We start from the raw sequence: 17,083 nt of genomic DNA, 5'->3' as shown, positions 1-17,083 counted from the left end.
TGAAACTCCATTCATCTGTCAGTAATCTCATTACTCATCAGTACCAACTGAAGAAGTATCTACAACTAATAAGCTAGCACAACAAGATGGACTATAAATGAATTTATGTACATTATTAGCTTTTGTGTATAACAGCAATGACTCCTAAGTAGACTTAACAACAAACAACTGTTCACAATAGCAACAAAAATAATATGCCTTTGAACATTATCAAGAAATGTTTGATAACCATATATAGAAAATGGTAAAAATTTACTGATGGACATACAGTGCTACTAGTAAAGAAGACTTAATTCTATAAACTATTGAGTGCTCAGTTCTACTCAAACAAATTTAACTAGATTTCAGGTTTAACTAGATTTCAATCAAAAGCTAATAGTATTTTTAATTTTTAAAAAACATAAATTTCATTGGAGAGTATACGCATATATAATCAGTTGTCAGATGAGTAAGTGTAGCGATACAATGGAGAACATGAGAACTATAGCTCATGATGTTATACGGTGTGCTGAAGTTTGCTAAGAGGGTACATTTTAGGTGATTTCACCAGACACAAAGAAAGTTAAAACTATGAGAGATGTTAATTCACTTGACCTTAGTAATTATTTTACATTGTAAATATACATCAAAACATCATGTTGTACACCTCAAGTATATACAATAAAAAAGAACTCATTAGAGGTCCAGGCACAGTGGCTCATGCCTGTAATCCTAGCACTTTGGGAAGCCAAGGCGGGCAGATTACCTGTGGTGAGGAGTTCGAGACCAGACGCTGTCTCTACTAAAAGTACAAAAATTAGCCAGGCATGGTGGTGTGCACCTGTAGCCCCAGCTACTTGGGAGGTTGAGGTGGGGGAATTGCTTGAACCTGGGAGGCAGAGGTTGCAGTGAGCCAAGATTGCGCCACTGCACTCCAGCCTGGGAGACAAAGTAAGACTCCATCTCAGAAAAAAAAAGAATCCATTAGAAAATGTTACAAGTGAGGAAAATACCTTTCTGGTTGTTAAAATATATTGTAAAATTTAACCAAATTTTGGGATAATTGTTTAGTATTAAAATGCAAATGAATGAAATAATTTGGAATAAATATACGTATGTGTACCAACAAAATATAAAAAAGAAAATACCAAAAATATTTTGCATTTGATAAATTATTCAACTAATGAAAAAAAGGAGTTTGTGACCAGCCTGGCCAACATGGTGAAACACCTTCTCTACTAAAAATACAAAAATTAGGTGGGCGTGGTGTGGCATGCCTATACTCCCACCTTCTTGGGAGGTTGAGGCAGGAGAATTGCTTGAACCTCAAAGGCCAAGATTGCAGTGAGCTGAGATTGCACTGCTGCACTCCAGCCTGGGCGACAGAGTGAGACCCTGTCTCACAAAAAAAAAAAAAAAAAAAAAGAAAAAGAAAAAGAAAAAGAAAAATGGACTTTTAGGGGAAAAAATAATTAGAGCCTAACCTTATATTAAATGCTAATATTAATTATAAATTTAAAAGACAAATTTTTAAAAAGACAAACCTGTAAATATAAAATAGAATAAAATCCAGGCAAATATTCAACCTATCTTGGGAAATAAAAAAATTTAAAGAAATCTAAATCTTTTTTTAAAGATTTTTTTTATTACACAAGAGGACAATTGATCTGGCTATATAAAACTTCAGAGTATTTGCATAAATGTCACATCGGTAAAGTATCTGTAGTAAACCGTAGGTAAAGAATAACATCTTCAGGACAGTAAGGGCTCTTACAAATTCGAAAGAATCCCAACCCTAGTAAAAAATTGAGGGAAGACTAAGAACAACTTACAAAATAAATAGATCTATGGAAAGAAATTTAACTATATTGGAAGTAAAAGAAATTCAATATCAACTATGACAAGATACTACTATTGCCTATTATATTTACAAATTAATAATGTTGAATATTCAGAAAAGGAGTAAACTAAGCATATATATTGCTACTATATAACAAATACACATATATACATTGTGTAGACATATTTACACATATATAAAAAATATATAATACATATATTCTTAAAAATTCATAGCCTTTGAACCAGTAAACTAAGATGTAAAAATTCAGTAACTATAATGTGCTACTAATTGTATATCCAACAAAAGGGAAATTACTCAATAGATTACAGTATACAAAATGATACCATATAGCAATTAAAATTTGGCTTCCAAGGCCTTTATAAAAAAGAACATGTGAACTGTTCATGGTATAATAAGTAAAAAACATAACAAAGTAATTTAATGAATTTTAAGCTACTCTTTTTTAACAGACATAGTCAATCATTTTAAGCCTTGGAATTACCATGATGATTTAATTGTAGTTTGGCTAGCACACAATTTTGGGTACACTGACCTAGATAATCATTATATAAAATTGAATGCTTACATAGTAGATATTTATTTAATGCTTTAATTGTTTAATTTATGGATTTATTGGTACTACATCATCTCAAAAATGTTTATTGATACTAATTTAAAGTTGACTATAATATAGTTCACAAACAATAATTAACTAATGAAATAAATAATATGATTTAGAAACATAAATTAAAATCAGTCAATTAATTATTCACTAGAACTATCAAAAACAATTCTTGACACATTTCAAACATTGACGATACCTTACATTAAAATAGGAGGACGAGATGATTATTTTTGGCAACTTTAAAGTGGCAATAAATTGAGCAGTAGGCCTCTAGTGAAATGATTTATCCACATCTTCTGGAAGATTTATAAAATGCTGACTATTAAACCTGTTAATCCCCCTTACTAATGAGTGTAAACTAACAGGATCAAAATAAGGTGGTAAATTCTCCTATCACAGCTAAAAAAGGCAAATAAATCTTACAAACACAAGTTGTAATCCATAATATATTGATTTAAGAGAGAGTGTTTGATGATGACAGTAAGTCAAAAAGGAAACATTTTCGTAGGACCAGAATTAAAATAAGAAAAGCATGTAATCACGGCCTTCTGCCATTAATTATCTTAACGATGATGATTTTAGTCAAAGAACAAAAACACTCAAAGTGTAGACTAATTTAGGTCATCATTTAGTACAGAAGATAAGATCAATTTGGTAATTTGCAAATCAGAGCTTGTATGATGCATTTCAAAAAATTCACTAAGTTTGACTTTTTCTTTTAAAGCATAAAACAGTAAAATTTGCCAAGTGTGTTATGTATCAGAGAGTTATTTCCTAGCATTATATAATAAACTGAGAAATATGTAGGGCAAAGAAATTCTTTTCTATTCTTATATATATATTAATATCATCTTTATATTATATTCGAAAGGTATGAGCTGACCAAGAATGTGGTAGTATTTTTAAATGTACACTATGGCTACTTTTTTCAAAGTAATAGGAAATGTTACAGAAATCTACATCCTATGTGAAGTATATTCAAAAAGAATGAACTCTGCATATGACAAATGAGATACTGTAATGTTCTACAGTCAATAAGAGCACCAAAGGAATTGAACAGGATATTTTTCCTTTTGGATTTGAAGAATACAAAGTATTTATCATTAAACTTCTATTTCTAATTAAAATAATCTGAGCCAAAATTTAGCATTTATTATTTCACTGTATTCCCTCCCTCCCTCCCTCCCTCGCTCCCTCCCTCCCTTCCTTCTTTCTTTTTTAATGCAAAGGAAGAGGCAATGGTGGGGGTAAGGACTGCATAGTGTCAGCGCTTTATTCCTTCCCATGATTACAGCATTCTGGCCACTAGATGGTGCATGGGGTGGAGAGTGGGAGATGTAAGGATAGACTTCATATTAGCACATGACAATATATGAATTTTTATCCTACTTGTACAAAAAAAAATTTTACTGTCATAAAAACATTGTTCTCAGATAATGGCTGAATGACTACAATAAGAAGCATATTGTCAGAATCCTTTTTAAAAAAATTACCCACAGTGTGATAAACTGACTTAGTATTACAGATTATTTAAACTAAAATGAGGCATTTAGCTACCGGTAAGTATTCCTGTTAAAGCAGAACCATAGGGATAAATGTTTCACAAACACATCTCCCTAGGCCTACTTTCTTGATGTGTGATTACAACAAATTAAAAAAAAAGGTTATTTACAATAAATAGTAAAGAAGACAGTTTGCACATTGAGGTCAATGAATTTCAGAATTAAGTGCAAAATGATGCTAATATTGTTTCAAAGAGAAAGTCAAACCATCCTTTCAATCAAACGGATAAGATTGGTGTTAAGTTGCAGATGACCAAAGTAATCATTTGACATTATCATAGTAGCAGATAAAAGACATTAATGGGTCACAGACAATGAGGAAAAGAAATAGAAACTGTGGAATTTTCCTTTTTGCAAAATAATTCATTTTGACTAAACTTTCAAGAGAAATGAATAGCAGCATGTTACTTAAGCAATTCTGGGGAAAGAGAAACTTTATTAAGATAATATGATACTCTTTTTGGAGAAGGAATGCTTACGATTTTAAGATTAGTTATATAAAGTTGCTGGAAATATAAAACAGAGAGGGAGAGACTGAGACTGGAAAAATAAATAAAAGTAAGTTTAAATATATTCTAGTTGATAAGAGTACATGACTACTTAATTCAGGGAGAAAAAAAATGTTTGTCTCTCACCATCTATAAAAAATACCCTCTGGCTATTTTATGATTACTCCTCTGGGTAATGACATTTTAATAAGCATCTTACCAGAAGGTCTGGGGATATACAGGTCACCAAGGTTATGCCTGCAAATGGCAAACAAAATCTTTCCATCTGATGAAGAAATTCTCTAAAACATTTTTTTTAAAAAGAGTATCTTTCTTCTCTTCTCAGTTCTCATTAACCAAGATAGGCACAATGAAGACCCTTAAACTTATTCCTGGCAAACTAAGTGAACTTCCTTGAAAAGAAACACAATCTGTTATAGAAAGCATTTTGAAAATCCTAACTGCTTTGACACTAAGTCATTTTGATCCTTATGGAATAAATTCTCTCTCTCTTTTATTTTTAATAATAAATTTCTACATCACAGCCTTCAACTAACAGTATGTTACACAGTACTTAGCTCCAAGGAAAACAACACTGCTGCCAAACACAGAATTTAAAAAGTTCACAGGAGAAGCAAAGAAGAAGTCAGTATGGAAACAAAAAGGTTCTATCCAAGCAGAGATATTTTTAACAATAGCATGAGAAATAAAGGTTGCTGAAAATATATTTCTGTAGGTAAAATATTTTGCTTTAATGTTTATATGTTTTTCTCCTGTTGTTTGTTTACATAAAAATTAACGCCTTTTTAGGGGTTTCTTGGGAGAAAAATTCACCACAACTATTACTAAAGGGATGAAAGCTGAAGGAGCACTGTAACTTGATGGGAAATAAAAAAATTATTCTTTGAATGTACCTTAAAGAGGTGAGAAGTTTTAGATACAAAAAAAAAAAGAGGGTAACGATGGAAAGTAACAGTCACCATAGTTAACTTTGCACTACTCTCAGGGAAACTATTCTTTTACAGCAGCTGAAGATGGCTAAAATATATTTCTGAAGACATATAAAACTAATATACATACAAGGATGTAAAGGTTACCACACAGTCCACTTTTTATTTCATCATTTACTCATCAAGTAAATATGTATTGTATGCCTATTATGTGCAAAGCACTGTTCTAGGCACAAACTGTATGTCATTGAACAAAACAAGACATATCTCTGACTCCTGGCTATTACATTTTAGTGAAGGAAGAAGATAAACACATAAACATAATATACTAGGTGATGATAAAGCTATAAAGAAGCTTAGAATAGAATAAACAAAGGGAGAAGGAGTGGGGGTAATGGATGGTAGGGGCTGGAAGCTGAGATAAGTTAATATAAGTACAGTAGATCAAAAAAGTCCTTTCTGAAAAAAGTGACATTTTATCAGATAATTGTATGAAGAGCCAGACACATGGGGGAAATGCATGCCAGATAGAGGAAATAGAAGATGAAAAGGCTCTGAGGTAGGAGCAGGAATGGTACCTTAGGAACAGCAAAGCATCTCTATGCTGAAATCTAAAAAGGGTTTGGATCTTTGTGATCATAGCCATATATTTGGTATTTACTATCTTCCTTTAGTACAAACTTGGTCTATAAGTTAATCATTAGCTTCATTAATTCAAAATTACAAGAAAAAATTCTCTAGGGAAATACTAATACACCAGGGATTCTTCTGTCTCCAAACTCTTACTTAATTCCATTCAATACAACAAGAATTTATAGCATCTGCACCACGTGCCACAAACGTATCCTTATATTAGTCATACTACATAACAGTTTTATTGTCGCTTTACATATGGGTTCTGTTTTTCAAGAGTCACCAAATGCATGAGAGCAGGGGTTGTCTTTTAGAACCACATTTACTCTGATGCATACAGAGTTTTCGATTTGATAAGAAACTAAAAGCTCTTCTTTAACCATGACATGTTTGATTGGATTCTTTCCTTGGCATACTCTTTTCCTTAATTTCTATGCTACCTATATTTGCTCTCTGCAGCATTCCATGGGAGAAGATGAGCCTGAACTGTGTGTTTCCCTTGCCTGTAGGCTCTAGCAGAGGTCAGTGCTCTGGACTGGCAAGATCTCTGATAGTTTGGGCCAGTCTCAGCCATTGTCTAATCATTTTGGGAAATTGTTCTTATTTTTTGGTGTTCCTTTCCTGGGTCTCTTCTTATCAATGGAGTAAGAATGTCAAAATTACCTTGCACTTATCAGAAAAGGAAGAGTGGAAATCTGCATTTGGTCTGGGGCTTAGGCCAAAGAAGCTAACAGAATTCCTGGGATTCCCATATACTGTTTCTCAGCCCTCCAGGCGTCAATACTGGGATTTGGGATCTAGAAAGACCTAATACAGGTGGTACTGAAAAAGATTTACCCATCTGCATAATTTTTTTTAAATCTCTGCTGGCAGGAACCACCTGCATAACTTAATTTACAAACTAGAAGACCACATCAGCCTCGTGTGGGTAAAACAGATGTGACTAGCAGCCATACTTTCATAAGCAGAATACCTCGATTACAGCTACTTCATCACATCTCCACGTCTCCCCGCTCCTCAAATCAATCCCACTCTACAATGTATTATCAAGTGATGTTGATTTCATTGAAGATTTCATGGGGAGACGCAAGGACATCGTTACATTATACAAAAAACAGCAAAAAGCCGTATAAATATCCATTCGATATCTCTTCACCAAACTTTTCATCTTTTTTTTTTTTTTTAGTTTTTTGTTTGTTTGTTTGTTTTGTTTTTGGCAGACACTACCTCTTGCCCTTTACTCTTGGGATAGGGCAAGAGGATTGTGTCTTTTTCAGCATACTGGTCCCAGCCTTTCCTCCAGGATCTTTCTCAGGATCTAAATCTCTTACTGTTCTCCAAACAATTTAGCTTTCTCCTGTATTCCTCTTAAACCTTTAGACAAATTAGCAGGAACAAAGAGATTCCTTAGAATTCTTAAAATTGACCCTCCTTTTAAAAAGCACTGAGAGCCTGATACATAGCATTGTCATTGAAATTAACAGATACTTTTTCCTTTCACAGTTGCTGATAACTAGCTAAATTCCATCCACTTGGTTGATACTATATCCCTGATTCTGACTCCTAGCATTTCAATATAGCAGCCAGTGTAAATTTCGTAAGCACTGGGAATGAGAAGGCTTCAGATAGAGACAAATTCAGATATTCTGGAGTTTGAAATTCTAACCTCTCTATTACAATTTCTGTATCTATTTCTGATAACAATGTTCCCATATACTGCTTTAGCATGTTTCCATAATTCTATTTCTGTCCTTGTTATCACAATGATAATAATTACTCTAAACCTATACGCTGCCACTAATCTTACAAAGTTTCCATTATTTTCATTTAATACATCTGGTTTATCTTGATTATGTGAAATTTTTACAACTTTTATTGCTAATTTGCATTTTGGGGACTGTTAATAATAATGTAATCATGTCAGTCTCATGCTTAAGTTTTCCTATGAGGTATTTTATGAAAAATGGTAATAAAGCAAAATAAGCTTGTGAAATTCTGCAAAATATCATCCCTCCTTGGATAGTCCCAGTACCTGTTAGCATGTTACAGCTTGAGGAAGTTTTAAAGGAACTCAGCTGAAATATTTCTAGAAGTATGTGATTATAGAACCTTTTTTGTTTCAAGAGAGATTTACAGGTTTCCATGGAACACAAACACATTTTAAGAAATATTTCTTACAGTTTTATAATTTTTAATACATAATTTCATCACCAAGAAACCATAGAGGCATATGCTTCATATTTTATGGATATGGAAATGAATTAAGAGAGGAGAAATGTAACATAACCCAGCCAGTGGTTAAATACGGATTAAAATATAGGTTGGCTGGCTACAAATCATAAACTTTTTTATTCCTGCTGTGCTACTTACAACAATAAATAATTACTGAGTCCAAACTAAGTATCAGGTCCTTGGTACTGAAGTATATTCGTAAGGAAAAAGAAAAAGACTTCAGATTTGATTTGTCTTCAAGGAACTCATGGTTATAGTTAATATGATGGGTTTATTTCTCCAAAATCTATTTTCTACCCTCTAATCTCCACCTTGTTTAAAACAGTGAAATAAGAGAAAAATGTAATGTCTCTGAAAATCTTTGTAAGTACTATAAATTAATCATATTTTTTAAATGTTGGCTAAATAATTACCTCAAAATATAAATTATATATCAGATGTTTAGTTACACTAAATTCTCTATTAGCAAATCTCAATACAAATTTTTCATTTATGTATTCACCCACCCACTCATTCATGTGTGCATTCTTTCAATATTTATTAGGGAAATATATATATATGCACATATAAATATATATTTAAATATATATTATGTATAATATTTTATATTTATATATCTTATACTCAGCATAAAAAATACTGAAATTGCCAACCCAAAGGCACCACAGGAGTCTTGAAGTACCTTATGAATAATTAAAAAGTGTAGGCTACATGTTATGCATGTTAGCTCTGGAGTCGACTGGTTCAAATCCCACTTGACTTTATATTCAGTCTTACTAGATACTTGATCCTGACAAGTTATTTAATGTCTTTGTGCCTAAATTTCATGTCTCCATAACTTAGCTAATAATAGCATCCAATTTGTATGGTTTTGTAAGCATTAAATGAATCATTAGATTTAAAAAGCCTTAGTACAGTACCTGGTACATAGTAAGGGCTTATTAAATGGGAGCTATTATTGTTATCACTATTAATAATTATATAATCAAACTTAGGCATTGTTGCAAACTAATTCATTGAGAAAAGTAAAATGCACATGACATACATTATTACTTTCTGTTAACCAACAATAGGAAAAACCCATTCCTTGGCCACACCAAAACACAATTTACAGAATTTGATCAATCTGTAATTAAGACTTCATGAAACATTACTCAGAGGAACATGTAACGCATGTGAATGACCATGGAATCTACTGAATTCACGGTTTTCTGCATAACAGTTGAAAAATCTAAATTTTAATATTAATGGGTCCCCTTGGCTATGAGAGGCCTGGGATAGCTTAATCTTCCTCAAGTGTAAAGAGTAGCAAAAGGCTACAAAAGGCCTTTGTTTTATTTCTTTTGGGCCAGACAGGCCCAAATAGCAAATGTTTGAAAAGAGCAGCTAGGGAAAAGCTGCAAGAGAGTCTGTTCAATATGGAAAGGACCTGCACTTTCAGGTGCATTATTATTTGTTAGTTGGAAACACAATCAAATTTCCAATGCAATTGATAGTTAGGCCTGTTAAAAAAAAAGAAGCAAATCAAACCAAATAAACTTACTCCAAAAATTCCATGCAAATATTTCTAAAATAACCACAATAAAACAGATTTTAGGTTCCAAGTAGACAAAACAAAATGCAATTTTCTCATGAAATATTTAAACAAGGCATTACGACTTTATTTACTATATGAACTTAACTTCAGGTGAAACCCAAACCCCTAAGCACCAATGAATGTGACTATAAATCTGTATTGTACAGTTTGTCAAACTACTTCTTGCATTATTTATGTCAATTTGAGTAAATGAGTAGGAGATAAAAAATAAAATAAAGGCCTCATTTATTATTTCTAGCTCTTCACCTGTTGTTTTATGACTGGATCACGCTAGTATCTCTGTTTCTCTATATATTTAGGTTTCATTTATACCATAACTCATGAAAAGGCAAATTCAAGGCTATTTTCTACAGAAAATTATTAAAACTCAACAAACCCACTGGCACAACTTCAGGAGACTAATCTATAAAATTGATCTCTTTTCTTAGAAAAAATTGGAAATCCTAGGGAAAATAATAAAATCCAGACATAGCCTCAGCTGTGGCAAAAGCTTTAACTCGACAATATTTATGAGTTCTTGCATTTGGATAGATTTAAGGGTTTTTATTTTTATCAAACATTGTGATGTATTGCATTTAAACAACATACAATTTCTTAGACTGCAGCGTTAAAATTACATGCTGAAAAACATAAAGATTGCTTTGATATCCAAATGGTTTATATTTATGGGCCCAAAACATATAAGTCCAAGAAAATTAAAAGAGTGTGTGTGTGTATGTGTGTGTGTGTGTATGCTGTTATATATACCAAAAAACTAACTCAGAGGAAAATTCTCTACTTAAGCTATCTTTTTCAGAAATGGTCTTTAAAATTTATAAATAGGTAAATTTTAAAAATATATCTCACTAATTGGTGTGACTTAAAACATTGAATTCATTTTAAGTCTTATAAATGAGAAAAATACTGAATTGGTTTTTATACAATTTTAATGTGAAAGTTACCTTTTTCCAAAAAGCCTTTTGCAAAACTTTTAAAGTCTTATTTCATTCAATTCATTTTTCATAAGTACCAAAAAATCTTCAGCAAAAAGACAAAATTCCAAACATTTTCCCTGCTACTTACTTCTTACTCCGCAATCAGCTTGACTTTGGGAGGTTGTTGAGAAAAGCACAGATGGACTACAATATATACTAGTCCCATTACATGACCCTTGGGTTTCTTATTTGTCCTCTAAAGCTGATTTGTGTTAAAAATTACTTTAGTTCCACTTTCACTTAGATTTTAACAAGACATGTGCATTTTGTGTTCAAGTTCTTAAATGCTGAAGAAAGTAATTTATTATAAGACTTGAAGATATCCTTTTGACCAAGTTTACAGTACATCTCTGCACCTAAATTTGACCCTCCTCCTCAATTCTCCATCGGTCCATGACCCATCTGATACGTTGAAAGTAATTTCAGAGGTTTGTTTACAATAAAACCAATGCTTTTTTTTTTTTTTTTTGGAGAAAAAAAGTTTTATTGCAAATGGATTCCTCTTAGTGATATATTATGCAGACCTCTGTTTAGGGATAAAAGAAAATAAAGTGGAATAGATGATGTGGCAAGGAAAAAGGAAGAAGTAGAAAAAAAGAAGAGCAAAGTATGACCTAAAACTGTAATTAACTGAGGTAGTTAGAATTGCAGGTGCAGGAAGAATTAACCAGGTACTTCTCTGTTTCTCTTCCTACCACTAGTACAAGAACTGAGAGACTTGCTCATACTTTTTTTCTATTTCAAGCAAATACAATGTACTGTACCCTTGATTAAAGTCAAAAAATAAATAAATAGAGGGGTAAGTACGGTGGCTCATGCCTGTAATCCCAGCACTTTGAAAGACTGAGGTAAGAGGATCAGTTGAGGAGGTCAGGAGTTGGAGACAAGCCAGAGCAACATAGTGAGACCTCAGTCTCTACAAAAACATATTTTAAAAATTAGCCAGGTGTGGTGTTGTGCACCTGGTAGTCCTAGCTATTCTGGATGCTGAGCAAGAGGATTGCTTGAGCCCAGGAGTTCGAGGCTATAGTGTGCTATGATTGTGCTACTGCACTCCAGCCTGGACAATAGAGGGAGACCCCCCTGTCTCTTAAAAAAAAAGAAAGTTACCAATGTCCTTTTCAATTTGAATCAATAATATACCGTTAATAGGATACTTGGTTTTTTGATTATATATTGAAATGGAAAACTCTAGCTTATTTTAGGAGTGAGAGGGTCTTAAAGAAATATATGATTTAAAATATATTAAACACATTCTCTTTGCTTTATTCATAATTTGGAGTATTAAATGTTTTACTGTAAAACATGTTTCACCATTGATTGCATCCCTGAAGAATGGGACATGGCAAACAAAATATCTGCACATTATCACCATGTCTTAGCCAAAGTTTTCCTAATGAAATTACCACAGAAAAATTTGTTAGTTTCGTATTATTTGTGAAGATATTTAAGAATTAGAATTAAGAATCACAATTAGAATTAGAATTCTTAAATTTCTCCACAAATATGAACAGAAATACATTCAAACATGATCAGAAAGTCACATTTGAAAACTGAAAGCTATCGTCACTTTACACGAGTAATAGGGTGATTTTCCTGTTAGCCTCAATTTACACTTTTGTAGAAGTGGTCATGAAGGAATGACTATTCCTGTGCTGTTTCTGGTTGCAGGGTGTGCCCCATATGCCCAAGATAATATCCTCAGACGACGGCAAATCCAACTTTTCAGAATCAATAAATTATGCAAAGTATAATCACAACTTTAAGAGCATAGCTAAACTTCCCAGCTTGAGTTTGCAACGCGTTTCCTCTATCAAGCTATTGTTATTCTAACTAAATTTTTTAAGCAATTCCATATTTCAGCATTTATTAGAACCAGAAACTGATCCTTTATAATAATCCAGTTCATAATGTAATATACAAAGACAATTTTTACTTTGAAAGAGAAAGATGGTCAGTGGAGGCTCTGAGAAACTGTGCTATGTATTCAATTCATAAGAGTCACTAATAGACAATGTGGTTAAAAATTGAATCCATAAAATTGGCAGATGTCTTCTTTCCAGGCTTTTACTTGCTGTTTAAACAATCTAGTCCTGTTATACAATTTACTTCTATAGTTTACAACATTGCACAGTGGTTAAGGGTGGACGCTGGAGCTGAATTTCTTATAATCAAATCCCAATTTCATTCTTACCAGCTCTGAGAATCTGGATAAATTATTTTATAATTTCTAGGTTAAGTTTCCTCATTTGCAAAATGGAAGTAATAAGACTACCTACTTCCCGTAATTTTTGTGAAGTCCAGATGAGATAATCAATGTAACACCTTGCAATGGCTTCTCATTTGTTTTAGAATTAAATTTGATTTCACCAATATAGCCTAAAGGTTTGGATGCTGTTCATCTTGCCTAGAATACATTTTCTCATTTTCTTAGCATTGTCGGCTCATTTTCATTCTTTGGGTGTCACTTCAAATAACACTTCCTCAAGGACACTTTCTGTGACTGATCATCCATCCATCCATCTATCCATTCATCCAACACAAACAAATATTTACTGAGCACCTACCCTGCACCAGGCATGGTATTAGGTGCTGGGTTTTTATTAAGTGAACAAAAGTGGCCAGTCTTACCCTCATCTTCTCTTGTCACTCTTCAGCATATGACCATATGTGTTTTCTGCATTTATTGCAATCTGAAATAACCTGGTGTAATTATTTCATTGCAGTTCGAGCATCCTTCGTCCAAAAATCCAAAATGCTCCAAAATCTGAAAGGTTTTTTTTTTTTGCCACAGAATGCCCATTATGGGTGGCTAAGAGAGTGGCATCTTTGCTTTCTGATGATTCAATGTACACAAACTTTGTTTTATAAAGAAAATCAAAATAATGTATAAAATTACCTTTAGGCTATGTGTATAAGGTAGACATACAACAAATAAATTTTGTGTTTTAGATGTGGATCCCATCCCCAAGATATCTCATTATGTATATGCAAATATCTGAAAATCTGAAAAATTCCAAACTCCAAACACTTTTGGTCTCAAGCATTTTAGGTAAGGGATACTCATCTGGCACTTGCTTTTGTCTACCTTCCATTTTAGAAAGTAAGTTTCAGGATAGCAGAAACCTTATGGATCTTATTTGCTATGTGGAATATAATTGGCACGTGTTAAGGGATTCAATACATGCTTTTTAAAAAGAATAACTGATTAGTTTGTCCAGGAAAAAAATTAATAAGGCTAGGTGTGGTGGTTCACACCTGTAATCTCAATATTTTGGGAAGCCAAATCCAGAGGATCACTTGAGCCCAGGAGTTCGAGACCAGCCTGGACAATGTAGTGGGATCTCAGGTTTACAAAAAATTTTAAAAATTAGCCAGGCATGGTGGCACATACCTATAGTCCCAGCTACTTGGGAGGCTGAGGCAGGAGGATTGCTTGAACCTAGGTAGTTTATGCTACAACAAGGAGTTGATTTTAAAAATTCTACTGTTGAATGCACAAGTAGTAAAGAATTTTTAGCTCTTCACTCTAACTCAGAATCTTCTGTCATCCCATGCCTTGTGTGATAAAAATGTTAGTTGTCCATCCTATATACATTGTATTCTTCCTTATTCACAGAACCCCAGTTCTCATAGAGACGGCAATGGGTCCAGCTAGGAAACTATTTCCCCCAACCTTAACTCCCTTACAGATCAGGAGATCATGGAACACAGTCCTGGTTAATGAGATACGGGCAGAAGTCACTGTGTGAAGCTTCTAAGGAAAGTCTTTAAAAAGGGAAAAACTTGGCTAGCTTGTCTCTTTTGCCTTTCTGCCTTCCTATTTTCCCTGTCCAGAAGCAGTATAGGATTCTGGAGATGAAGCAATGATCATCTGACACAAAGCGACCATGAGGAAAAGATAATTCCCTCTGCCTCAACATCCTGAAGCCATAAAAATGTCATCATTAAGCTCTATTTGAGCAGACATATACAAATCTAAACACACACACACACACACACACACAGAGTGTGAATTTTTATGGAATAGTAGCAATACTGGTAGGTAGCAAATACATACGGGAAAAGGCCTTGGAAATTGAAAAGAAACAGACCTACACATTTTAGTTGACTTTGAATTTTTTCTGAAGTAAAAGCATATATTTCTAACTATCTGATTGGTAGAGAAGACAAATTTCTATTAAGAGTTTGATTCTTACCATGTATATAACACATCAATCTCCTGAGTTAAACAAACATGGTAGAAATAACTTGTGGATGTCTCAGTCTCTTTTGTTGCCATATAGCTGACTATAGAATTTTAAAAAGACTCTCCCAACTTTTTTTTTTTTTTTAATAAAGAACAAGGCACATAGTCCTACAAGCCAGGTAAAACTAGTTTAGAGAATAGATTAAAACAATATTTCTGAAGTATATATTATAGAACGTGGGTTTAATAGCTGTTTCAGGGGAAAAGATTAAAACAGCTTTTGGAAATGCTGGGCTAGACATGTTATTTTTAATATAGAATATCATGTGACTTTTAATATTGTGTGCTCAGAGTAAGAAATAAAGCAAACAACACCTCTCAATCTACCTTAGTTGTGCAGCGTTTTGTATACCACAGAGCACGGTTTGGAAAACACTAAAATTTTATAGCTGTAATTAAAAAACTAATAATTTTAGAAAATAATACAAAAACAAATAATAGATGCATTATGAAAATAAATATCAATCTTAAAACCCAGCCTTTAGAATAATTTGTCATCGGATTTTGTTTTAAAAATAAGCACACATAACAGTGGCATTAAGAAAGTGAAAAGACAATACAGGGACTGAGAGAAAATATTTTCAAACCATAAATCTGAAATGAGACTTATACCAGAATACTTGTATATAAAATACAGAAGTCTTAAACTTCAATAATGAAAAGAAAATAATCTAATTGAAAAATGGGCACAGGATTAAACAGACATTTCTCCAAAGAAGATATACAAATGGCCATCAAGTACATGAGAAGATGCTCAACATTAGCTATTGTGGACATGCAAATCAAGACCACAGTGAGATACCACCTTATACCCATTAGTATGGCTATAACAACATTTTTTAAAACACACACATAGAAAATAACAAGTGTTGTTGAGGATGTGGAGAAATGACGACCTTTATAATTTGCTAGTGGAAATGCAAACTGATGCAGTCACTTTGAAAACCGTTTGACAGTTTCTCAAACTTTTAAACATGGATTTACCACATGATCCAGCAATTTCACTTCTAGATGTATGCTCAAGAGAAATGAAAACAAATATCCACACAAAAATTTGAAGACAAATGTTCATAGCAGCATTATTGATAATAGCCAAAAGGCAAAAACAACTAAAATGTCTATTAACTAATCAATGGATAAACAAAAATGGTACATTCATACAATGGAATATTATTTGGCAACAAAAAGGAATTAAGTAGTACTGATATACACTACGCCATGGATAAACCTTCAAAACATTATGCTAAGTGAAAGACGGTAATAACAAGACTGCAAACATTTTGATTACTTTTATAAGAAAAGTCTAGAATAGGCAAATCTATAAAGATAGAAAATAGATTAGTCATTGATTAAGCCTGGAAGCAGTAGAGAGTCAGGTGAGAATGAGAAGCCGCTGTTAACAGGCATAGGTTTTTTAGGGGGCATGATGAAAATGTTCTGGATTAGTGGTGATAGCTCTAAAGCTTTGTGAGTATACTAAAAAACAATGAATTGCATACTTTAAGTGGATAAATCACATGGTATGTGAATCATATTTCAATAATACCTCTATGCACATGCGCGCGCGCACGTGCGCATACACACACACACACACACACACACACACACATTCCTCACGGTAAAGGATCTCCTTGAGGAAAACCTGATAAGCATCAGTCTTGTCATCCCTATTTAAATTTGAGAAGCACTGTTAAAAATATTGAGGAACAGAGTAGGGAATTATAACTAACTTCTTTATGTGTAAGATATTTTGGCTGTATTAAACAATACATATAAGCATGGCTTATTTCTAATAGAAGTGATAAGTATATGTATGATGATCATTATTCCTATTTGTAGTGACTTTGGAATTATTTAGGAATCTTTCCACTTACATTAGTTCCACCTGCAGAGTCTGAACCAAATGGAGATTTTGTAAGTACTTACACTGTTTTTATTTCAAAATTGGCTC

General features: G+C 33.0%; 1 protein-coding gene across 3 annotated transcripts in view; it reads right to left on the bottom strand.

Annotated features, from left to right (window-relative positions):
- The window catches only part of PDE3A (phosphodiesterase 3A), a 344,786-nt gene that overhangs the window by 161,559 nt on the left and 166,144 nt on the right, over positions 1 to 17,083 (bottom strand). The gene's annotated exons all lie outside the window — the stretch shown is intronic.

This window comes from Papio anubis, chromosome 9, assembly GCF_008728515.1.
Source record: "Papio anubis isolate 15944 chromosome 9, Panubis1.0, whole genome shotgun sequence".
NCBI classification, from domain to species: domain Eukaryota; kingdom Metazoa; phylum Chordata; class Mammalia; order Primates; family Cercopithecidae; genus Papio; species Papio anubis.
The sequence above is the reverse complement of the archived record's forward strand: the minus strand, read 5'-3'. Positions and strand labels throughout refer to the sequence as shown.